The sequence below is a fragment of the Ambystoma mexicanum genome, chromosome 6q, assembly GCF_040938575.1.
Source record: "Ambystoma mexicanum isolate Mex_15411 chromosome 6q, UKY_AmexF1_1, whole genome shotgun sequence".
Taxonomy (NCBI): Eukaryota; Metazoa; Chordata; class Amphibia; order Caudata; family Ambystomatidae; genus Ambystoma; species Ambystoma mexicanum.
The window spans coordinates 462,520,867-462,545,949 of NC_090937.1; the positions used below are offsets into that span (position 1 = coordinate 462,520,867).

Below are 25,083 nucleotides of genomic sequence, written 5' to 3' on the forward strand. Positions count from 1 at the left end.
TGCACATCTTCCTTGTAGCATTTCCCATAGAAACATAATTCTGCCCTCTCTGGAAACCCCACTAACTCCTCTCATAACTTTCACCCTTTGTCCATTTAGGAGCCAGTGCTACAAGCTACCTGTCTTACTTTGTATCATGTTTCCCCACTCATTCAGGACCAGTCACTGCACACTGGGATAGTCCACTCAAGGGTGCCTATGGCATCTCCTCAAAAGCACCTTACAAGAATAACACCTCTGCTGAGATGTCATGGCAATACTGGATCCACCCCCCCCCCCCCCCCCGGCCCTCCACTAACCTCCCAGCACTCAGATTCTCACCCTAGACTCTCAAATACACTATATACCCCACCAACTAAGCCACTCGCGCAAGGTAATTGAATAACTGTCCTAAAATACATCAAACACCAGAATGCTAGATCTCTACAATAAAGTAACATGCCAGAGTCCAGGTCAATCCATCCTGGCACATTGGGCATGCAATGCTCCCATGTACTCAAAAATGCATGTTCATCTCTCTCCCCACTAAGCTTCCATTTCTTTCAGATCTGCCAGAGCACCTGGACACCTTGCAAAAAGCAGCGCCATGGGGTTTACCAGCCTGGTCAGCCACACTCACCAGAGGCTTTATCAATGCTATTCTGGGGCCCTACAGCCACCAACCGCAGCAAGGTACAGGACACATAACCTTTCTTCCTGCCTTGTAACCTCCTGCCTTCTCAGGCATTATCAACAGTCTCTACTAGGCATCCTCAGTAAAGAAGATACAGATGTACTGTTCCTCTTCCTAGGAGGTTATTGCCCCATGTTTCCTTATACCCAGGCTCCTCCCTACACTCTCCAGGAACCGCCCATTGAAACACTTGCAACTGCAACGGTTTCCCAACCAAGCTAACCTCCTCAAAATACCTGTGTCACCCCAAGCCCACACACTCTAAGCTCACACAGCGTCATGCTGATCCACACCCAATCAGCCGTTGCACATGCACCCAAAATCTCAGACCCCATCACCTACCACAAACTAGCTGCATCTTCATCCCCAAAATCTGGCTGACTCCAACCTCCTCCCATACCTTCAATGTCCTTGTATCACCCGATATAGCATTCAACATGCAGTCCAATCAGGGAAAACAGGGGAGGGAGGAGAAGGGCAGGTGGGATGAACCCTGCAGAGCCCTCACAAAAACCCTATATAAAGTCTCCTCCTAGGTGGCCAGGGAAAGGCAGACGCTTTCTCATCAAGACCTTAGGGGTGGTGTTCTGCGGAAGGATCACCTGGGAAGAGAAAGGGCCCAGGGGAATACAAGGACTGCATTGGGCGAGACACGATATTTGTCTTCGTCTAGGGAAGACAGCTACTCAATGACACAGTATATAATGGCTTGTCAGAACAATCTTTTAGCTCCCAAGTTGAACATCTTAATATGGGTGAAAAGTGTTCATAAATCCTTAAGAATTGGGAGACATGAAAACCCTCCTAAAAAGAACTAGAAGCTCCTCAAACTCCCAAAAAGGTACAGCGAAGAGACATCTGTGAATAACAACCACTTAAACTCTAAAAACCTTTATTAGTCTACAAAACCAAATCTTCTGATTGAGTCTTACAATTTTCCTGTAGGGAACATTATTGGGAACAGAACTGGGCTTGAGATTAAAATATCAAAGAAGAGTGCTGAAAAGGAACAAAACTGCAAAGTGCAGCTTGTTAATGGCAATGACCCACACCGGAGGGAGACTTAAAAGGCCCCCTCAGGTGCAGGCCATGAGGGAGCAGATAAGCAGTCGTAGGTGGAGGAGTTGGGAACTATGCACGTGGAAGCAGAAGCAGAGACTTGAGGAGAACTAAAATGCTAGGGGTCTAGGGGTCCATTAACATGGAAAGAAAAAGGTGCAATAAAGAGAAATCTTTCCTAACACTCACCTCCCTCGCCCAGACTAGGGATGGGGGGGGAGGAGGAGGGGGGGGGGGGCGGGTGGGGGGGGAACTGATCCACCCCTGGATGGGTTCCAGTCAGGTATCCCAGTCGGACAGCCCAACAGAATTGCTAACTTTGGGGTCTGGCCTGAGCCCAATAGTAAAGTTCAAGGCCTGTAGGCTCATGAACCACCCGAGCCACGATTCTCTCCCTTAATTTCCACCAACCACTTCAAAGGCTTAGGGGGGGTAGTATACACAGTGATGCGAGTCCCATGGAGGTAGGACCTCAACTTCCTAAAACACCATATGATGGAAAAACATTTTCTCCACCTGGGGCCACCAGAGTTCTCCACACCTAAACTGCTAGTGGATGTGAAATGGTTGTTCCTCACCTTTGTCATCAAGCTGTGCACGTTTCCCCAACAATCCCAGTGTCGTAGGCATCCGTCTGCTTTATAATAGGTCTCTTCCCATCAGGTACCCTTAAATCCGGGGCCTGACCTAAGGATTCTTTCAGGCCAGCGAAGGCCTTCTCATGCTCAAGGGTCCATAAGAAGTATTTGGGTCTCCTTGAAGCAGTGAGGGCAGTCAGAGGGGCAGCTATATTGCTATAGTCTGCCACTTTACTCCTGCACATGAAGTACTTCACTGACAATTGGTTGCTTCTTGTCCCCACATATACCAACGTCATTCTCAAGGAATGCCAACAGCTCCTGCTCAGTTTGACACGTGGTTGTCTCCCTGAACAAGTTGGCCTGATGAAGTCCCCAATATCATTTGACAGGTGTCAGTTGCAGCCACCAATCCAGAAGTCGATACTTTGAAGTGAGAATCTGAAAAGGCCGAAACTGCAAGGGATAGGTTTCCATACCCTGAGAGATCAAAGGGCAACTGTACTGGGTTGATCCACCAAGGTGTTACCTCCTAGTGGAGAGTGTGCCTGTCTTGGGGAGGGAATACAGGGCTCTAGTGTCCATACAGAACTGGCTCTACCCGTAGGATTCTACAGATCCTCAGTATTGGATTCCAGAAAGCTAGAGTGCTCAAACAATCCTTGTTGCAACACAGGGTGGATCTCACACCAACTCTCAGAACATCTTTTCTGTTCTGAACCACCACAACACCAAACCTGGTGGGTTCAAATCCACTATCGGTTATAAATTGTTTCAGTGACAGAAAAGGGCGGAAGATTGCCTCCGCAAAATCTCCAGCTCACCTTGCTGATGTGGGGTCAGTCGAGGGGACACTAGGTCATCCTCACTGAAGTTATGAAAAGGGCTGCTTGGGCTCAGGGCAGGGAGACATACAGATTTCTCTGGCCCCTTCTCTGTAACCCTAAGCAGGGCTCCAATTCCATCTATCATAATAGGACCTGCCATACTATCCATAGGAACTTTATGGCAACCTGGACAGGTGCACCAAGGCCTTCTGGATAGTTTCTTTTTTTTTTCCAAAGTTATTTTTATTATTTTCAACGTAACAAGTCATGCTGAGGTTAAGATCATTACATGTATGTCGGCTTGTTAGAACGTATAGATAGGAGAACATTACTTTGCGTGCTTTAGTCTTAGCTAATCTTGCGTTCTCTTCATTAATAAAAGCAAAAGAAATAATAACAGTAACAACTACAACATGATGGGGGGGGGAGGAAAAAGGGAAAGAAGAGGGGGGGGCAAGAGACAAGGAGCAGTTTTCACAAGGAGCCGATTTTACACATGAACAGGTTACTATCTGTTTCGCCAAGGAGTCTGTTTCAAGGGTTCGGAGTGGCACCTTCACTGGATTCTGCCGGGGTGCTTTGGTGTCAGGTCTTCCAAGTCCGGGGAACTCGGTTTATCGTTCGTGGCATTTCGGAGAACTGGGAGAACTCAGTTGCTTGTCTGGCTTAGGGCTGTGTTTTCTTTTTCAGTCTTGGGTTTCCATCCAGCGTAAGTTAGGTGGCTGCCTTGTCACCCCGGGGAATTGCTGCGCATAGTCCAGAAAGGGCGCCCATGTGCATTCAAATTTGGGTTTATTGCCTGACCTGATGGCTGTGACTTTCTCCGCTGCAGCGATTTCCCAGCATTTTGCCAAACTGTGAAACATGGCAAGGACCCAACCACTCACATGTGTTCTGGGATTTACTGAAAGTTGGACAGGAGAAGGTCCCACTGAAGGCTCCAATCCAATTTACAGGAGATCTGACAGTTCTCTCTCTCAGACCATCTTAAGTGACACTGGACAGGTCACTTCACCCTCCACTGGGTCTGACGACTACTCCGCACAGCAGAGGAGCTACCTCGGGACTGTCAATCAGTATGGCATCAATGACTGACTTGGCACATTCTCTGTGGGTAAGTATTAAGGCATATGGTGTGATCAGCAACCACCACTTGCAACCTACCACCTGAGGTGTCCAGGGTCAAACGGTTAAGCAAAGTAGGCCTTGCCTCTAGTGCAAGTGAGTCTACTCCTAAAAGAGAACTCTTCGAGTATGTGAATACTTGACTCACATCTGTTAACCTGGTGACAGAGGGAGACCCCTGCAGTGGGGGGGGGGGGGGGGGGGTTCTTCTGGGAACCCCACCATGAACCAGGAGGAAAAGGTGTTTGACCGCTCTAGTGGTATCCTGACACTAGGATGTACCACTGGGGGAATGTCACGCCAACTGTAAGAGGAAGGGCCTCACAACCTGAAAAAACTGCAACCTCTTAAGGCTTTCTCTGGCGGGCTCACATTTCAGTAACCCACCTTCCTGTTGTATCCTTTTCTTCGCTGGAAGGGAACCCTCCGACGGGAAGCGGGGCTTTCTCCACAGGCCTAGGTATGATGGTTTCATTCTTTGTTGGTCCATACTAATCTCTCCCCTAGGGGTCTCCTCTACCAGCATGCTAGGTAGATCAATAGTCCTATAGGATCCAAGATTTGATTTTCTGGGAGTCTTTTTTTTCCCCAAACCTGGAATAGAGACTCCTGCCAATTACCTCAACAGATGTTGTAGGTAGGACACAGGGGGAATATTCTCTTTCCCTCTGCTTCTTCTTCTGATCCTCTGGCCATGGGTTCCCCCTTTGGCATGGCTAAGGCAGCCAGATTCTGAGACCAAGTGCTTGAGGGGCTTTGTGGGCGTCTATCAGGACCTAAGGCTGGAAGACTTCTCACCAAGAACTCTTCTAGGGGCAGCTCTCCTAACATTGACAGATGCCCTGACCAGTTCACTACTCAGTCCTACTGACAGGCCCCCGCTAAATGTTCCAGTAGCACCCATCAGCCAACTAAGTGTCCCCCACAGGACTTCCGGCAAGGCCCTGTGGGTTTACCATGGAGGAAGCTACTTCATTAAGACTAGGCCCCTTCCTAACAGTAGAGGTACTTAATCTCCTACCTTAAGACTATCCTCAGAGAACACATGACTATGGGGCAGCTCTGGGATGGGAGCAGAAGCTCCAGCACTACTATCTTCTAAAGAATCTAGTCTATCTTCAGATTATTCACCTGTGGGGGAAGGAATCCAAAAGGGAAGGACACCCCTGCAATCTCTTCTTCCTCATATTGGAGGGACCAGCCTTGCAGAGTGGACCCCCAAGGTCTTACCCTTACACCTGCCCCCCCCTTCTTGTGGTCACTGGCTCCATATGTTTAACAACCCCCACAGGATCTCAACACATAGGGAGGCTCAGAGAAACCACTCATGATAGGGAGTGGTAGTCCCACTACCCTTACCCGACTCTGGCCATTTCCCCTTATTAAACATTTTGTGGGCCTTTTTGGACATAGGTCTATCTGTACCCCCACCCTCTGTGTTCCTTTCCCCCCTCCTGGTTACCAGAACAGGCTTGTCCTTACGGGACACTATGTGAGACCCATAAGTCAGCAGCAATGGCCAGTCTCTTTGGATCTAACTCTGAGTCAGCCAGGTGCTGCTTAATCTATGGGGAGCAAGAGGCAAAAATATGTTAAAGCATGACCAAGTTGATCATACCCTCAAAAAGGTGGTTACTTGATCGCCCTCTACCCAATCACACATGTTTTTTTTTACAAAATATACAACGAATGTCATACATTCTTTTTTCTTATGCTCTCTAAATCTCGTCACGTATTGGACGGGAGTCTTCAAACTTCAAGACCACAGTTCGCTTCAACTTCGCAAAGGCTTTTACATTTCCAAAATAGCACTGCAGCCACAATGGGGTAGTCGACTGAGCAACCATGGAATCTTATCAGCATCCACAACTTCTTGCACTTCTCATTCATACTCAAATGCAGTTAACCAGTCCACAATGTCATTCTTGTCAACATACATACCAAGCAGATCTTTTGGAAACCTTAGATGAGGAGTAGCTAGATCACATTACCAGATCTAGGAAGAGCCATTAATTGCTTGTACCTTGGCAAACTCCACTGGTAATCCCTGTCCTTCCGTTTCTCTGCTTCCTCCAGTTCTTAGCTTAGCCATGCAAAATTCAAGCTCCTTCTGCTTATACAGCAGCTCTTGTTTCTTGAATTCCAGCATGGCCTCAGCCACAGAGCCAGCTGAAGATACTTGGGAGGGCCTCATCATCAGTCTCCTCTATAAAGGCAGCAACAGTTCTTTCAGTACTGTTACTGGGTGCGGCCCCAGCACCTTCTGCACAGTCATAAAAGGGTAAAGCTGTGATTTGTCTTTCCTGGCAATCCATGATCTTTTGGCTCATTTCAGCCTTTGTGCCATAACCCGAAGAGCCTCTTTCAGCATAAATCTTTCTTAGTCAGACCCTCCAGGATTTTACGGCATGAAATGGCAAATTTTGCAGCACAAACATTTATTGCAGCATTGTTGCAGCACAATTTATTGACTGCAGTATTGTTACATTGCAGGTAAGAGGCTGTGTGCAAGGCTACAAGAGAGCCAGGGTGTCATTGTATGCATCTTTTGTATCAATTTAATTAGGAACAGTCCTAGAGGTCTCTGGCTTTTGTTTTGGCTAGGTTTTTGGTTTAATCTGCATGCCTATTTAATATGAACAGGATTTATCATTATCAGTTGTAATGCTGAAAATGGTCCCATTCTATGTTCGCCAATCCCCCAAACGTTTCACCACTTCCCCATCACAACTTGTATTTTCGAACCTCACTCTCAGTCATACACATACTGTCACACTATCAAGTCACAATTTGCGCTGTCCAGTCCCTGCCAAACTCCAAATCATACTCCCAGCTTGAACCTTACACTCTCCAATTCCTCCTTCAGTATACAGTCCTTCATTCTTGCGTGCTACTTCTGCATCTTGCATCCTTTTAACCCATTGCACTCTTCCTGCATCCTTTCTCCCAATCTGCAGCGTACTGCTACTTTCCAGCCAAACGCCTCTGCTTTGGGTCCACTGCTACCCCGGATCCCACGCTCCTTCCACTTTCTGTACCTGCGCTCCCTCTCCGTTTTCTGGCCCACCGCCCCACTGCATCCTCTGCTCTCTTGCCCACCGCTTCCCCCTCTGACCAAACATTCTCCCTCTGATCTCCCTTTGCCTACCACTCCACAGCTCACCCATCACTCACCCTTTCCTTTCCCTCTCATATTGTGACAATTTTTTCTTAATTGTTGATTTTGGCCCAGACCCTCCAAAAAAATGGGACATCTAAAAATAGTGCAAAGGATGTGTTTTTAGATTACCCATTTTGGAAATGTATTCTCAAAAAGGTGACCTGCGCATTTCCATTCCACAGGGCTGAGATGTAGCCCAAATTATGCGCTGGCCAGCCGCCTTGAATACGTTTGTGTTGGAAGCGCTCTCTCGACAATGGTCTACACTCAGGATCTCTGTGCATTTCACCGTGACTATCCCACAAGGGTCCTGCCACTGTAAAATGCAACCAAAATAAATAAAAGAGACAGCAGCTGTCGAATTTAAAAAAAAAAAAAAAAAAAAAAAAAAAAAATTTTACTCAGTATTGCATGAGTCGGTAGGGTCAGTAAAGACCCTGTAATGCAGTGGCACCCCCTGTTAACCTATTCAAGGTGGGTGCATAGGGTTGCCTACAATTTCTTCAAATTTAAAAGCACATCTTGTTTGTCGATTTGGGATGCGCAGAAACACCCCCCCCCCCCCCAATTTGTGCAAAGGGGTGAAAAAGGACGTCTGAATGTCCGCATATAAGAAGCGCCCATTCTTTGTGGATTGGACTGCTCTTTTTTTTTTTCCACAAGTGATGAGATATGCTTGCGCAAATAATTTCTTGAGTAAAAAAATAAAAAGAAACTGCCCCCTTGAGTATTTTTCTTTGTCTTGGAAAAACTGCCATTTTGGGCGTGTTTTTGCACCCGGTTTACGCAGTATTTTGCAGGAGCGCAAAAAACGATATAAGCTGAAGGGTCTGCTTAGTGTCTCAGACTTGGAAGCACTTAAAGTTACGTACGCAATTGCTTCCATGCTAAAAGTAAGGCAGTAACAACCAAGGTCACTTTGTTTCTTGTGTAAGAGTAACATGTGTATTTTACCAGTGCGCAACACTTGGTACCTCAGATCTTATCCCTCCTCTGTACACCAAATTTGTTAAAATGGATTTCTAAACTCTGACATGGCGATCAGATGTTTAGAAGGCCACCCTAGTTTAGTTGAACAGGGGAACTTCTGGACAAGCCAGATCAATCTACGGTAGCTTGGCAGGTGGTCAAGACAGTCTCAGGAGGGGCGACAGCGATTGGAAGCCCACAACGAGTATACACTGTAAAACTAAATGCAGTAATGGGGAAAACACAGCCACAACCTCTAACAGAAGGGGAGGTTAACACAAATAAGGCAGATCTTCAGAATCGACCCCTAACTTGAGCAGTCCAGCCCTACGAAGTGGGGAGCCTTGTGCTCGAAAGCATAGCAGTCCATTAAAAACGCGCGGTTGTGCGTAATGAGGGAAGGCGGGTCCTCTTCAGAGAGCTGTAGTAGTTCAGGGAGGGGCTTGAAGTGATGAAAAACAGCGTCCCGCTATTCGAGGAGGGTCTACCCTTGCAGGCAGAGCGACTTTTGGGAATAGCTAGGGGGCGCAGGCTAGCCCAGCTAAGGTATCTTATTAGGGATTCTTGTACGTAAAAAACAAATGCTGTGCCAAGGGGGTCACCAATAAGTGATGCAAGTACTCACTGGCCCTCAACACATTCCGGGCCAGGTCACTTGTAGGTGCAATCCCTGCAGGTGTACTTCACTCCGGCTCTCAGCGGCTGCGGGATTATCGTCTGTGGTAGGACAGTAGCCTTTTCTCAGCTCACGAAGAAAAGAGGACAGTTCCAGTGCAGCACCTCTTAAGGAACAGGGGGGCAGCCAGGAAAGGCTCCTACAATGACCGTCACCACAGCAGGGCGAAGCAGGGACCACAAAGGTTTGTGGCGTGGCGTACCCTCTTAGATCGCAACCCAGAAGAGCTAGGACTACGATGTTTGGCAGGAGAGGGCCCAGGACCACAAGCTAGCTATTCCCCATATCTGGAGCGTCAACTCAGGACGGTGGCGCTCATATGCGATACCCAGAGTTTGAGCTGGTCAGTTTGCTGGATGGCCCAGGAACACTTCCGACTTCTTTTGGAGGGTAATCAGGATGTGCAGAGAGTAGTTCCCACTACACTAAAGGGTCAAAGCGCCCTTGCAGGCCTTCTGTAATCGATGCAAAAACAGGGGGCTGAAGTGACAACAGCAGGCTCAGGGTGCCAAACCATCCAGCAAGTCTCCAGCGGTTCCTCTGGTCTGCTTTTTCATTTCAGGATACTTGGCTCCTTCTGTAGTTCGGTGTGAACTTTAGTTGATTGACCTGGCATGGATACAGAGCCCCTTCTCTTATCCAAGATTTGTTTCGAGCTCAAACCTGGGATAGACAATGGAAGATCTGCTCTCTTGCATTCACGCCAGGTGTGGGTTCCAGTCATTCAGGCATACCAGACATTCTGGCACTAGTACTGTGGATTGGGACCAGACAGTCCCACTCCTCTTCCAGGGCACTAGCACACATGACATGCAGGAGCCCGCGGAATTTGCGGTTTTCGCGGGAGGCTGCATGCCCAGATAAGGCAAGTATGTGTCTGCTCGACCTCGGGGAAGGCAAAGGGACAAAATGGCCTAAGGACAGAACAAAATACTTCGTAGCTCACCCATTTTCAGCACTGGCCACAGTCTTGAGCCAAACGTTGTGAACGTAATATGGATGATTAAAAAGAATTAAAAACACTATAAAGGTAAACTACTGCCACCAGTTTGTTCGTCCTAGGCACACTTGTACAATCACCAAAAATCCTTAGAGGGTGTCTAGGGCCATAAAACAAAGGGACTCCTATGCACGGTACTTGGCACATAAGTTACCAAGAATTGGCAACATAGTCAAAGACTAGGGGGGAAACACAGTTTCCCCGCACTGACAGTCTGAAGAACGTTTCAGTTTCCCCATAACAGATGAGCAAAAGCCCAGAGGAGCGCAGATGAAGGCTGCTCCACTGGAAAAAGTCAGGTTAGGAGCAAAAGGTTTGGGGGGTCCTTTAACATGCAAGGAACGGTGCAGTAAAGAGAAATCTTTCCTAACAGACTACAAACAGGGCTCATCCTGTTGGAAAAAAACATCCTTCACTCAAAGGATCTCACAAATTACCATACCATCAGAAGGCTCCCTTTTATTGGAAAGATCAAGAAGCAGATTGCCAACCAAATAGCCAAAATTCACCTACTCTGCCTTCTTCGGGATTATCAAACAGGCTTCTGCCCCAAACTCATCAAGGAGACATTTACCGTTGAGGTGGTTGATGAGACCTTGCATATTATCAATAAAGGTGATGCATGCATATTAGTCCTCCTTGACCTCATTCCACCCAAGACAACACTTCCACCCAACCCTCTTTAGTGACAAAAGTGGCTTTGCAGGCACATCGGTTGTCCTCATATCTATTAGGAGACACCAGGCTGTCCAAATGGATTTGCCAAGGTTGACACTGCCAATTAACCTGGAGTGTGCCCTAGAACTCCATCCTCTCTCCGGTTCTATCCATACACTGGACCCCTCAACACACCTTACTAACATCTCAATACACAGACGACACTCAGCAATACCAAAGAGTTATGGGTTGCCAAGACATCACCGACCTCTGCACAAGCCTTACTGCCATTTAAAATGGATGTGAAGATCCTACTTGAAACTTAATCCTACCAAGAGGCTCTCACCGAAAGGTGGCTAGATGGCATGCACTTGGACAGACTTACCCAACAACTCACTAACTCATCACGAATCGCTCAGATCCATAGAATCCTTTTAACACAAAGCTAAAAAGGCCCAAAAGTGCTGGAATAACCCTACTTTGCAAGATCAAACCCTCCACGCTGCCCCAGAACTTCCAAGCTCTGGTGATAGATGTATTACTTAGATGGGGGAAAATGCCCTACTAGCAGGGCTTCCAGCCATGTAGCTAATCCCCACCTTAAGGGGATACCAAACAGTGGTTTCCCTCAATACCATGGCATGCAAATTAAACACCACCTCTGCGCCACTATATGTGATCCGACGCGACGACTTTTTCAGCTAGGATACTGTTAAAAGACGTGTGAATCACAAACAAAGCTACCTCGGCAGGCACACCAGCTTGCCTGCCAGCTAAGTAAAACATCTCTGGCAGATCGCAACAGACACGCAATAGCATCATTGCCACACTCATTCCTATGGAATTCTATCTGAGCAGCAATACGGAGCGTTCCCAGCTCTCCTCTTCGGTAAAGCACTGAAACCCTTCCTATTTAAGACACACCGTGAAATTACCTAGACTCTGAGACTACCCACCAGACACAGGGTGACTTTCTGTAGCTCAACAAAAGTGCTAATATGTTAATGGTTTCGTCGTCACACAATACAGCGTTACTGTCTGCCCCTCAACACTATTGACTGTTAATACAGCAGAATTAGGGTAAGGCACTCAGCATCTTCTGAGCTAGTTCGACGCTATATAAATATAACAAATGCAAATAACAAATAATCACTTTTCAGATTCCTGTGAAAAGCTCCAACCGGACCACTGTGCAATGCTGCACCTTAACACCAGCCAAAGCACTATCCAGTGGCATCCGCAAACACACACACACCTCGGCAGAGCATCACCTGGACCCCTTGTTTACAGCTTGATCCAGACACATCAATGCACATCTCCCGTCTAGATACCACTCTGCACAAACCCAGTCCATATACCCATTGTCCCTGCCCGATCCATACCCTTCTCCATTAACACCACACGGCGCCACTACAAAAGAGGCCCACCCAGGCCACCTCAACAAGTCCTGCACTCACTTTACGGTCTTATCCATGCCCATTTTACAAACCTGAATCTAGATCCAATTGACAAGATACATTCACAGGGATCGAAATAGGCAGGAGCTAAAAGCAGTTCTTGGGTATTCAGTCTGAACCAGTGACCAGGAGCTAGCACATAACGTTCTGCAAATCCAAGTTCCACATAAGAAGCAAACATCATGTTGTCCATTATTTATGACCCCCTTACGATTTAAATGTTTTCCAAATGTTTAATGATTTTCCATTGAGTGGAATAGGGGACCTAAATAGTCATCAACACATGATCCGATATCACATCTGTGTGGTCATTGTATGCTTGTGGGACGGTTTAGGGTCTACGCGAATTAGAGCCACACACCGTTATCTCTTGCAGAGGGCATGCTTATACCTGCCAAACCATCAATTGGTTGCAGATCATGAGATACCTCATAATTCTATTATACAAGACCTCTCTGGTCTGCCTCGTCCCCACGAGATAAGGGCACCCCAAACGCAGGACTGAGTGCACCAGGTCACTCACCTGTAGAAATATGGACTCCAGCACCCACAATGCACATTGTGTGCATTGAGGCAGCATCTTGGACTCCCAGCCAACCTGCCGTGTCCTCATGAGAATGTGATCCTCTACACATAGGGTTGTATGACCGCTTTATTTATTCATTATGGACCCTAAATGTAAAGAGTGAACTTCAGGCTAGCCAGCGTTGTCCCCAAGAGAATGTGACTCTACATGCAGGATTATGCGACCTCTTGGCAATCTACGGACTACAGCGCCCACAAGGCAAATAGCATGCATTTGGGCACGAGAGCTAGTTCCCTTTCCAGGTCTTCTATATTAAGAAGACATGGCCACGCCCCTACTCCTGTGGGTGCCGCGTTTCCTGCCCGTATCAGCACTAGGGAAAGCAAACTACCCGCCGGATTGAGGATTTATGCAAATGTAGATCAGAGACGTAGGTCCTTTTTAAAGCACTCGTACACGGTACGTTTTCAGCACAACCATTTCCCTAATTCGCACCGATAAGTGAAAGCGGAACGCTTTCACCAAAGCATGACACCAAGGTGTGAGGCTGTTTACTCGTTACTAGTGTTTATTATGTATGTGAATTGCTGTATGGAGAGATCTTCCCTTGGGCATGGTCTCCTCGTCAGTATGAACGCCCGCGCCTATGCACGGACAATATTAATTTTAAGATATGAGGCATGCTAACCGGCCCGTATCGAAAAGGACATGTTTTGAGCCAACACAAACTGTGCGGGCTCCCGCAGGATTGGGGTACTAAGAATAACAACCGGGTGTATACACAAGCATACAGTTTACTTTGTTCATTCAAGGTCATGTACACGTGTTTTCCCGAATACGCGAGCGTATATACCATGGATTTTGCCAGACGTGCTTGTTCCATTAGTTGTCTCTGGATTTCTTCCAGAGATTCAGCTATTGCAACGTGAACTACTGTACATCCCACCCCCCCACCCCCTGGGTCGGACTGGGACAAGAAATAGGCCCAGACACCGAAAATAAAGGGGCCCACCCCTCGCCTCCAAAAAGTGGCCCACCTCTCACCTCAAAAAAAGTGGCCCTGAAACCATCATCCGTGAATCGCGTCCATTCATGACTCTACACAAAATGCTACTTATGGAGGGTTCATTTGTCTGTTACATTACAACTCATAAAATAACATAACTTTTCATACAGTTCTGTGACCATGTGCGAGTAGCTTTTCTGTTACGACCTTCACAGTGGTGACTACTAGCATTCAAAGGTCCTTTTCCATGCATTGTCCTGGCTGACACCTAGGCCAGTGCCCCACCAGCCCATCTCAAGTAAGTAACCTGGAATATTGGCGAACTAGCCCGCGAAAATTACCCCTCCACCCACGTTCCTACAGACTCCAGGTGAACAACGCCCTTTTACATGGGCTGAAAGGCAGGCCCAGTTGCCACCAGTTCCGTTGATGGACAGATTATGCACCAAAAAAGAAGTCTGCTTTACTTCTAAAAGGTGTACATTTGTAATTGTTTCCCCTTCCCTGCGCTATTTGTAGAAATTGCTGACGCACGTCGCAAATCAGATAGGCAGCCGAGGGAGAAAGCCATGGAGAGATTCATGTGCAAGTGGGTGAAGGGCAAGGCCATCCCTGTGCTGGGGCGATGGAAGGACGCAGCCTGCATAGCATGAACCTAGCGCCGCGCTTGAGCAGTACATACAGGCTTGGGAAAGTGCTTATCTGAATCGCTGGCGGGCGGTCGCAGTATATGTATCGCAGGCTTATGACATGTTATAAGGACGGTGGGCACTGGCAGAAGTCCTGCTTTGCGTGACGTGATGCGTGGCCTACTAGTGTGGCAGGTGGAGTTCCAGGCTTTCAGTCGATGTCACATCGCGTTATATATTTAAGCGTTTGTAATGTATTAAACTCCCCGTGATATGCACCGGGTCCTTCCACAACACAGGCCAGCCACCCGCTCCCTCTATTCACTCATCTGTTGAATGATGTGGGTCATGTTATATGTCCATGTCACATGGTTGCAGGAAGCGACACATGCTGGTATTGGCATACTGCTGCTCCTTTGAAGATCCCTGGACACCCAGTGCATTAGGGAGTAGTGGAAAAGATTTAGCTCACTCTCCGGATCGGACATTGTATTGTTGTGGATTTGTCATTTATTTACCTTACATTTGTTAGCAGTGCACAAAGCACCCGGGCATCTAGGCGCTAGTTACAGAAAAAAAAGAGCGCAAGGAGGACAAAATGGGTTGCACAACAGGTGACTCTTGGGGGTTCATTCACAGCTCTGGCTGCATCATTGTTCGCAGCAGATCCAAAGTGCCCTATTAATTTCTCCTGATAACAGTTATGTTAGAAGGCATATCATATAGGGCTAAAGTCGAGGGTATACGTGGGTGGACGGAGGCCACCCACTTTTTTCAGAGAGTGGACTCCGCCCCCCCCAGCTAAAATGAACAACATTGAACGTCTTCCTTGAATGTATGAATTAAAGCCGACCTCAGATCGAACTGCAGTAGTCAGGTTTGCATGCCAGATACTTTACCAATGTATAACCCAATCAAAATAACAAACAACTAAAGGTCAAATGTCCAGTTGTGGTACTGCATGTTCCAGGGAAAACATTTGTATTGGCTCTTGGAGTTTAAAATATGCACAGCTTTTATCGTTTTGAAAAACTTTAAAAGAAAATATCCTCTTGGTTTTTTGTGTGTGTTGATTTTATGTGCAATTTAGGTGGTTATGTAAAGTAAATTTAATGAAATGTGCACATTTCTGCATGATAATTTCTGGCGACGTCACATCCCATTGCATTTGTTGACGAGTCCCCTTACTTTTATTTTTAGGACTTGACCCCTCATATCCGGCAGGCCAAGTCTCTATTTTTGCAGAGTCTGTTTCCCCACTTCATGACAAGCATCACTGCGTCTTCATGTGATACAGAATCGGGAAGTCAGGTCCTGGAATACCGGACCACTCAGTGCATGTGGTAATTAGGTTGGTGTGCCGCGTGTACTTAGCCCTTTCCAAGACAGCCACCCCACCTGCACTGTTCTCTTAGTACATGCCCCCAAACTGACCGAGACAGTCAGAAGTAGAGGGGCTTTAGTGGTCGACCTAATCAATCCCAGCACTGCAGCAGCCCTCTTCCTCCAGGTGCATGTGTATCCCCCATGCCCCACGGTTTCCTTCCCAAATTCAGGGGGGGGGTGTGTGTGTATATATATATATATATATATTAGTTGGCCGCCGCATGTATCAAAGAAAGGTAACACCTTTCTCTGCATCAGGCCAGTGGCGGGGCTGAAATTGCAAAGGATATGCAAGTTAGTTACTTACAGATCCTTTGCAACTTGTGTCCGGCGAGGCGGAGGCCCTGGGTGCCGGTTCCTTAAGTGTGAAGCCCATGCCTGGGCCACAGACCGGCCCCAGGTCTTCTTGCCATGATTTTGCATCGGCCGAGTGGCCGACGAGTCAATCCGGCCCTGTACACCCCCCATCAGAGGCTTTCCACCCGTGTCATCTACCCAGCCTGAAGCACCACCTGTCCCTCACTTTTCCCTAAGAAGGCAGGTACCCACCACTGCATGTGCTATCAGATTCGAAATTATTGATATAATGGGCCACCATCTAACACTTGTGATGCCATCATTCTCTGGCAGACAAGTGGCAGCACATGATTTTTGGTTGGACGTCCCATCTTTTACCACGCCGGACGGCCACATTGTATTTTCACCCGACTTATCCAAGCCAATGACCCCATCAAACATAAGGTAAGGGGTCATTCTGTTGGGTACTTAGCCAAGCTACCTTCATATCCCAGAAAGAGTAGTACGGCTCACTCTGTGCCTTTGCTCTCTACCCAGGCTATTTTTTTTAGTATTCCTGCAATATTTTTCCCCAGGAGCATTGAGGATCTGATCCACTGTTGAAACTACCTCCATAAAGTATATAGTGGAGGTGAGTGACAACTGGTAAAATCACTGAAGGTTATACACAGTGTTGATGTAAATTTGGTACCATTTTTGATACACGATGTGTTTGTAGATTTGCACTGGAAGACAGATTCCACCAGATGTTACCCCTGGGCTAGACTACACTCAAGCTCTATCCCCATCCTGAAGAAACTCGACTAAGATTGGGCTAAACAGAAAAACCTATGTACCACGACCGAAACATAAGTAGATGGTGTTCAAATAAGCATAGCGCTTTATGACTTAATACATACTTATAGTTGACACAGGTGTAGGCAATAATTTATTGATAGGTGTTTTAGGGTTTAGAATAACCCATGTTGTATATAGAAGTGTGCATCGGATGTGTATGAATGAAAGTTTGTATGTATGGTGGTATGAATAGGAAGATGTGCAAGGTAGAAGGAATTCAAGCGTGTTAGTCATATGCTTGGAGTGCAATTTGTGTTAAGTATTATTAATATGATGAAATAAAACAATTTTGATATTTTTGAAGTTAATCCGTTTTATAATTTGTGTTTCCAATCTCACTGACCAAGGTCCATTATGCAATTTTCTTTTTTTAATATTTACTTATACATTGTCGGACATGCACAGACTTAAACTAAACACAGGCATGTTTGTTCGCACCAATTGCTCAATGGAGCCAAAAAGTAGCTCCTTGTAGCTGTTGGTGCCAAGCTAACGAGGAGCTTTTATGTTACAGGCAGTAGCTAAATAGCTGCCAGCTCCCCTCAATTTCGGACCTTGCATCCAGCTCCCTGATTCTAACCAGCCCAAGCCATTTGCTTTGCAAGGTCTCATTACCCCTCTCCAAAGTGGCATCCAAAACCCCTCTGTCAAGGTCAAAACCTGTCTCACTTTATAAAACCCCATAAAAAACCCATCCGGCATAGTTCTATCCAGAGGCTCCTCTACAAAGCCCCACACAAAAACACTCTGAAAAGGTCAGGTCCTGGTGTATTCTACAAAGCACCACCCACAACACCTATACAAATGTCCAATCCTGTCCCCACTCTACAACGCCACACTTTGACACACTTCAATACAGTTGCCCTCGAGTGTTCTGCAAAGATCCAAAAGAGATGTATTCTCCCATCTCCCTCCAAATCACCCTAAGTACAATCCTGATATGTTCTCTGCAAAGCACCATCGAAAAGCAATGACGAGATCCAATTCTGCCCCCCTCTTACATTGCAGCTTCCATAACATCTATCAAGGGGTCATGTACACCCCTCTACTACAGAGCTCGATCCAGCTACCCTTCCTCAAATCCGACTCCTATACCGTGCCCTCACTCAAAACCACCTCTGGAGGTAGTTATTCTCCTCTAAAAAGGACCATCCTGACCCTCCTTTATAAGCACCATGTGCCCCGTTTACAAAGCCCCACACAGTTGCTACACTTTCACATTTCCACTTACAAACCTGTTCCTAGTCCTGTGGAGAATGCTCTTCCCAGAAGCCGAACCCAAAATGTATCATGATTTACTGCAATTTTCCTCTCTGCACAAAACAATAAGAAATCCGCCCATCTGTACAGAGAAAGTCCACAACTCTGTACGGCACCAGAAAAAAAAAAAATACAAAAATTTAAAACAAAATGACCCTCTCTCTGCACAGGACAAATAACATCAATTCCATTACACACGACACATCTCTAAATACCCCCTCTGGGCAGGGAAATTATCACCTCACTCTCTGCATAGAGCAAATACCCAACGCTGTTTTTGTTGAGTGCACATGTCCCCTGGTCAAATAACCCCTGCTGTGCAAGACAACAAATCCCATACTTCCCCGGCTCTCCACACAGGACAAATACCAAAGTTTGCCACTGCAAATGGACAACCACAGCCTCTGCACAGGACAAACTGCTCCTTTATACGGAGTACAAGTAGTCCGCCATTGTTCACTACCCAAATGTGGGGTCCCTCTGTGGAGAATAAATGCTCAAGTATGCCCGTGCTCATCAGCTCTCGACATCACAATGCTGTCTCCAGGTCCCGCCTCTCCACTTCTGCAATGATGACAAGGTGCTAAACTAAAAGACGCTGCAATGCTCAAGTATGCCCTACTGCGCAAAACATCTCCCCACTCTGTGGCTAGTAAGAGAGCCACAAATTATGCCCCTCCCCCGGGCATGCCAAATCGCCCCTCTGCTAGGGTAACCAGACGTCCCGGTTTTGCAGCAACTGTTTCAGAATTGGGACCCCACACCCCCTGCCCCGAGAGTTTTCTAAAAATTAAAAACACCTATCCTGGTTTTAGGGAATGGGAAGGGGACCACTGACAGTTCCATCGCGAAATTATTGAATATTGAAAGTGGACAACACTTATAAATCAAAAAAGCATTGGAATACTTTAACGTATTTTCCCATATCAACCTAATCAGATCTCCGACATCGCAGGGTGGGCTCAAATCCGCAATCTTTCAGGTACCCACCACACATTACCCAATTGTGCAACAAAAGCTGGTTACAAAACAAATACATTGGAAGTCCTGCAATATTAATTCGCGCAATCACAGCAAAAAGCTCATTTACTAATGACATACTTACATTATAAATCTACACATTTTATATGAAGGTTAGCTGTCCAGTCCTAGAAATACGGCAATGGGGCGTTTTCAGTGTCCGTCTTGGTAGTTATTTCTTTAATTTTGTTTCTGCGAGTTATATGTTGTGTGTATTCAGTAGGAGGCCTTATGAAAGGTCAAGAGGTAGGAGAGAATGAAGGGGACCGTACGGTTCCATGGTTGTCAGTTGGAAGGGGACTGGTAGTTGAGAAAGGAACCTGAAAGGATGCATCAGCCCCACTGTCCCACTGCTAACCTCTATTGCTGCAAAAAAGATATACAAAGCATCCTGTTCTTTTGCACGTGCACGTACCTGGTATGGTCATCAAAACTTATGCTGGAAATTCGTACCCAAAAGCACAGGAACATCAAGTATGTCCCACTGCACAAAGCACATCATCTCTCTCTCTGTTGCACATAACAAATCCCAAAAATACCACTCTCCAGTGGGCAGGAAAAAAAGCCTCCACAGGAAAAAACACAAAAATAACAGTATTAATGTAAACTGGAAATTCGTCTGTGAACGGAGGAATGCCCATGCTCTGCCCAGTGGCGTCACCAGGAATCAAATTTAGGAGGGGCACAGAGGGGGCCACAGACAAAAGTGTGGGGGCGGTTCCGATGAAAGGTAATGTGTGACGTCACAAGCACTCCTGCAGAGAGGCTTTTGTACACACCAACTAACATCCTACTGCACCTCCCCCTCCTGTAAGAATGCAGGCACGAAACCATTCAGTGACCAATGGCCCATCAGAAGTTTCATGCTCTACATTCTGATGGAAACGGCTGCAAGTTGCTCTGCACACTATGGAGGTCCCTGTGCAGAAGATGGACAGGAACACCTGGGAAGTGGCTTGTGCTCATGTTCATACCCATGCCAAAATGCATACCAAGATCACTGCTAGCTGTTCGTGTGTCTCTGGGATCATACCGTGTGATCATACCTGCCTAACCTCTAATTTTTCTGGAGACTCCAGAAAAGACCCTGCAATCTCAGGAATTTCTCTTTTTTCCCCCGGGCCCAGTCATATTCTCCACCTGATTGGCTACCAGCGGCAGCCAATTGGGTGGAGAAGTGGGCAGGACCCGGAAACGGCACGAAATGTTCATGCCCACTGCCTGCACCACTATATAAGGCCGCTTCTGGCGGTCAGCATTCTCTGACTTTTTCTTTCCTTTACCTCAATGCGACCACCGACCGCCAAAATAATACCGCTTTCAATCCATGTCATTGTATTGAAAGCAGTATTATTTTTTGGCTGCGGCGCCACCTTCATTTTGCTTACTATAGCATGGAATTAATGATTTTCAGTGCTATAGTAAGCAAAATGAAGGCGGCACCGCCACCGAAATAATGCTGCTGATTGAAAGCAGCTTCATTTTGCTTACTATAGCACTGCAAAGCATTCATTCAATGCTATAATAAGCAAAATGAAGAAGAGACAAGGGAGAATATTACGGCGGCGGCGCCTTCATCCATGGTAAAGCATTGAATAATATGTGCAATGTTATACACCAGGCATAAAGAGAATATGTAGAGACAACAGCCTTCATTTTGCTTACTATAGCAGTGAATGAATGATTTTCAATGCTATAGTAAGCAAAATGTCGTCTAGGCAAAATTGCTCTAACGTGGACTAAAAGTATAATACTAGCAATACACACCAGGGAGATCACAAGATCTCTGGTTACTGTACATCATTAGCCATGCTAGATGCACCAGTTAAAGTATTTGACAGAATTGTTGGCTGAAATTTGACAGATGGGCGGGGCATGTGGGCAGAACAATGTGCAAATGGGCGGAGTCTTGTGGCTGTGGGCGAGACATAAATCTCAGGAATTTTGATTTTCAAATGTAGGCAGATATGCAGACATTTGCCTACTTGCCAACCCTACAGATTTAGGCAGTAGGCTATTGCTTTTTAAGCAGTCCTACCAACTGCAAATTTCAGTGACAGATCCTACTGCTTTTTATAGTGGCAAGTAATTTATGTGACTATAAGGCAAGCTCCAGGACAAATCATGCAATACATTAATGAATTAGTCTGTCTGTACAGTGGACTGGTAGGTGATTACTTTGATTGAGCTCAGACCAATCCGCTGACCTGACAGCTACGTGACTGTTCTGCACTCTGGGCAGGACAACCCTTAGGTGACCTACCAGCAAAGGCAAGTGGTAGAGTGTAACACCTTCACACAACATCTGCCTATCAGACTAAGGGGGGTATCAGTCACCATGTCATTCAGTGTTCAACTTGCAATAAATATGTACTGCTGCTACAGAGCAGTGGCAAACGTTGCCCACCAGCTCTGTGTAATTCTGTGAAGTTAGGTAATTGAATTTGGTGTTAAGTTACCATTCAGAATTATACATTTTTAACATTTTCCATATTGTGCTGTTTGATGGTGTGTATTTTAGATTACTTCAATGTTGCCAACAATGTATGTTATGTATTTTCCCGTGATGTCGTTGTTATGGGAATTATTAATTTTTGAAACTTCGAAAATTAAACAACTTTTTGGTCACAGAATGCTGGTAAGTATGTATTTTAGTGTCACAAAAAACAACACAGCGAACACGGTCACTGTTTGCCTTAGGAAAGGGGGGGGGCACAGGATTTCAGGGGTCCCTCCTCTCCTCCCTAGCGACGCCACTGGCTCTGCCCCACTGCACATAAAGCATCCCCGAAATATTCCTTCTTTCGGGCAGGTGAAATCGCCCCGCTCCACTAACATAACTTTCAGAGACGTACCGTAGATTAAACTCGCTTGGTAACGGAGGAATGACGGCTCGCGGCAAAGATGCTGTCTCAAGTCCCGACTTTTCCCTCTCAGCCACGAGGATGCTGCGCCAGCCTTCCCTCTCTCGCCTCCTGCCACATTTTGCAAAGAATACACGTTGTTGAAATATGCAACCTGAGGCACGTGACTTCCCAGAGACACACGAACGTGCAGCCCATGTGATTACCGGGCGGTCCAGCGTTACTAAGGTCCTTTTCTCGGATTTGAAATAGACACTACCCTGAAGCAACCTCTTACCCGAAGAGAAGAGAAAGTAGTAGTCCATACTGGATTCTGAGAGTGAACGCTTCTTAGAGGTGAGACGATAAAAAGGGCTGAGAAAGTACCTGAACATCATAGAGCTCAACGTGTTTCTTAAGGTATGGTGAGATTGTTGGTACGGGGGTGTCTTCTGTGATATTTGCTTACCTATCCGGTATCCCCTGGTCTTCGGCTCATTGCTGATTGGCTGCATTAAGCCTGAGCAGGGGTCCCTCTTCCGAGCTGTCACATACATAAGCAGCAGAGCACCGTGCAAGCGGCTTCCGTTGCTGTAATGGAACACTGTTCATTCTGAGAGAAAGCTTTGCATTAAAACGTAAGGCTGTCTTTGATGAAGCCTGATGTAAAGCTTTCTCTCAGAATACACGGTGATTAATCTATACCCACAATGGAACGAAGCTCGGCATTACATAAACTTTAACTTGTCATTAAAATACGAGGCTTCGACTGAAGCCATTAATGACTCGTTACAGTTCATGTAACGAGTCATGAATGAAGTCCCTATATTATCCTGTATTCAGCATTGCAAGATGTGGTGAGGGGGACAGCCACGGTAAAACTCCTGCTACTTTCCCCTCAGATGCAGTGCACGCAATTCCAGGTTATCTCATTCGCGCCCACAAACCGCCCACCCCTGCCCCAGTCTATTTTTTTGGTAACAAATACTTGTGGCATCTCGCATTTTAACACAACACCAAAAAACGGCAAAATCATTACAAATGCAGGGACCTCATCTATTAGAGCTCTGTCCGGGCGCTCTGGGGCAAAATACATGCACATCAACTAATTTGCATATGGATTGCACCAACAGAAATTACTTCACAGAAAGCAAATCGCAAGGAGCATCATCAGTCTTTGATACTTGGAGGCAGAATGCAAGTGACTTTAGAATAAATTGTTATAAGTAAGCGAAGTGGCAAATAATTTTGTGGTGCAAAATACCTAAATTGCACTGTTATATATGGAGCAAGTCAGGCTTAAAAAAAATAACAGCATGATATAGTAAAGCTTTGAAGTGAATCACTTACAGAGCTGCAGATAAGACACAGTCTGATTATGGTCTGCCCAGGATCACACACTTTGGTTAAATGGTGAAACTGGGATGTGGACAATTTAAGCAACTGAGCACATCTTCACAGTTTTAGTTTGTATAGATATTTATTAATGTGTCCCTTTGCATTTCATGTGCTTAAATAATACTTTATTTATAGCAATGCCTTGGAAGCAAAGCACATTACATAAGAAACTACCCTTTCATTATTAACTTTAACTATACATCACTATAGAAATATGTTGAGCAATAAGAGGATGGATTTAGTTTTATTGTCCCCATCCTGCATGCAAAGTCACAATAGCATCATGCAGATTAATGTGAGCCTAACAAATCCCCCTTGGGTAAAGCCATACTCATTATTTCATAAAGCCTGCAGCATTATGCAACCGTCTCACACCTGATCGCTCCCTCCCATGCACATTTCTAAAGGGAAAAAAGTCCCTGCTAATAGTCCACCCTCCCTCCCATCAGTGCCTAATGGTTCACATTGAAATGCTCTGTTGACACAGAGCAACTTGCGAGCCCCTCTGTTGCTGCCTGGAGCTCCTTGGGACATTGTCCTGGCAGAGGTTTTGGAAAGGGTAAGGTGTCCTGCTGCCAGGACAATTACTGTGCTGAGCAGTAATTACTCAGCACAAATCGGGCCTTGTTACGAGGTTGGAGGCAGCCATGGAGCTATTAGCTCCATGGCTCCCTCCAAAACCCTTCCGACTCCGCCCTGGTGAATGGAGCAATTACCGGTCCATTCCGAGGTCGGAGGGACCGTAAATTCCCCATTCACCAGGGCCATTTTCCATTCCCATTTGAGCCCCCATAATGGGGAAGGCGCTAATAACGGTATCGCAAATTGCGGTACCGTTATTAGCTCTAGATTCCCTTTGCGGGTCCCGTCCTTAACGCCTGCAAAAACAAGGCATTAAGGAAGGACCCGCAAAGGGAACTCGTAGTAGGGACGTAAGGGATTACCGGCCCTTACCTCCCACCTCGTAATGAGGCCCATTGTCCTGCCAAGGGGACACCTTTCCCTTTTGGGCACCCTCATTGAGGTGCCCAACAGGAGAGGTGGCCCACTGACGAAAGTCCCGGTCAGGCTCTCAAAAGAGCCTGTGGGGTGGCAGCGTGCCCCCCTAGCCCCCGCTCAGTGCGCCACTGTGTCCAGATGTTCTCCAGCCGATCAAGATAGGGAACTTTACAGTCCCTGGTGCCACATCTATGAGTTCATGAACCACTCTTGTGCATTTCACCCATCCTCCTGATTGAAGGCTTTAACACACCACATAAGACTTCCTCCATTAGGTTGTGCACCTTTTTTGTCAAAATGTTATATTCAAGAAAGAGCGTGAACAGTAATTTCAACAAAGGATACATCCTCATTATATACCGCCACAGATTTCTTACATAAATCAAGAAATGCAACCTTTCAAATACAATTTTCCATCAAAGAGGCACTAATAAAAAACAACCACAAACAGCAATACATAAGGAAAGTCAGTGGGTACAAGGCGTGTTTGTGACAGACAGCAACAGGAACATCGACAAAACGGAGCACACTGATACAACAAGCATTAGCAAGGCGAACAGTTTGGGCTTTTTTGTAGTCATGGCAATTCTTGTCAGGCAATTGCACTTGTCAGGCACAGTCATATTGGTATTAACTGCCCATTGGTAGCTGCAGGTGCAAAATGGTGGCAGTACCTGGGCATCTAAGCAGTGCCCGGCAAG

The 25,083-nt window shown here is 46.4% G+C and overlaps 2 protein-coding genes across 6 annotated transcripts in view; one reads left to right on the forward strand and one right to left on the reverse strand.

Moving 5' to 3' along the window:
* Window positions 1–22,184, reverse strand: part of GSTCD (glutathione S-transferase C-terminal domain containing) — a 1,401,422-nt gene extending 1,379,238 nt beyond the window's left edge. For all 4 annotated transcript variants that reach the window (XM_069630950.1, XM_069630949.1, XM_069630947.1 and 1 more), the window contains exon 1: window positions 21,998–22,184. The gene's annotated coding sequence lies outside the window, so the exon portion shown is untranslated. The remainder of the gene's footprint in view (window positions 1–21,997) is intronic.
* Window positions 22,185–25,083, forward strand: part of INTS12 (integrator complex subunit 12) — a 698,746-nt gene continuing 695,847 nt past the window's right edge. Inside the window, exon 1 of one of the 2 annotated variants that reach the window (XM_069630951.1) lies at window positions 22,185–22,342. The gene's annotated coding sequence lies outside the window, so the exon portion shown is untranslated. Of the gene's footprint in view, window positions 22,406–25,083 lie in introns of both variants that reach the window. The other variant, XM_069630952.1, reaches the window with a different exon arrangement.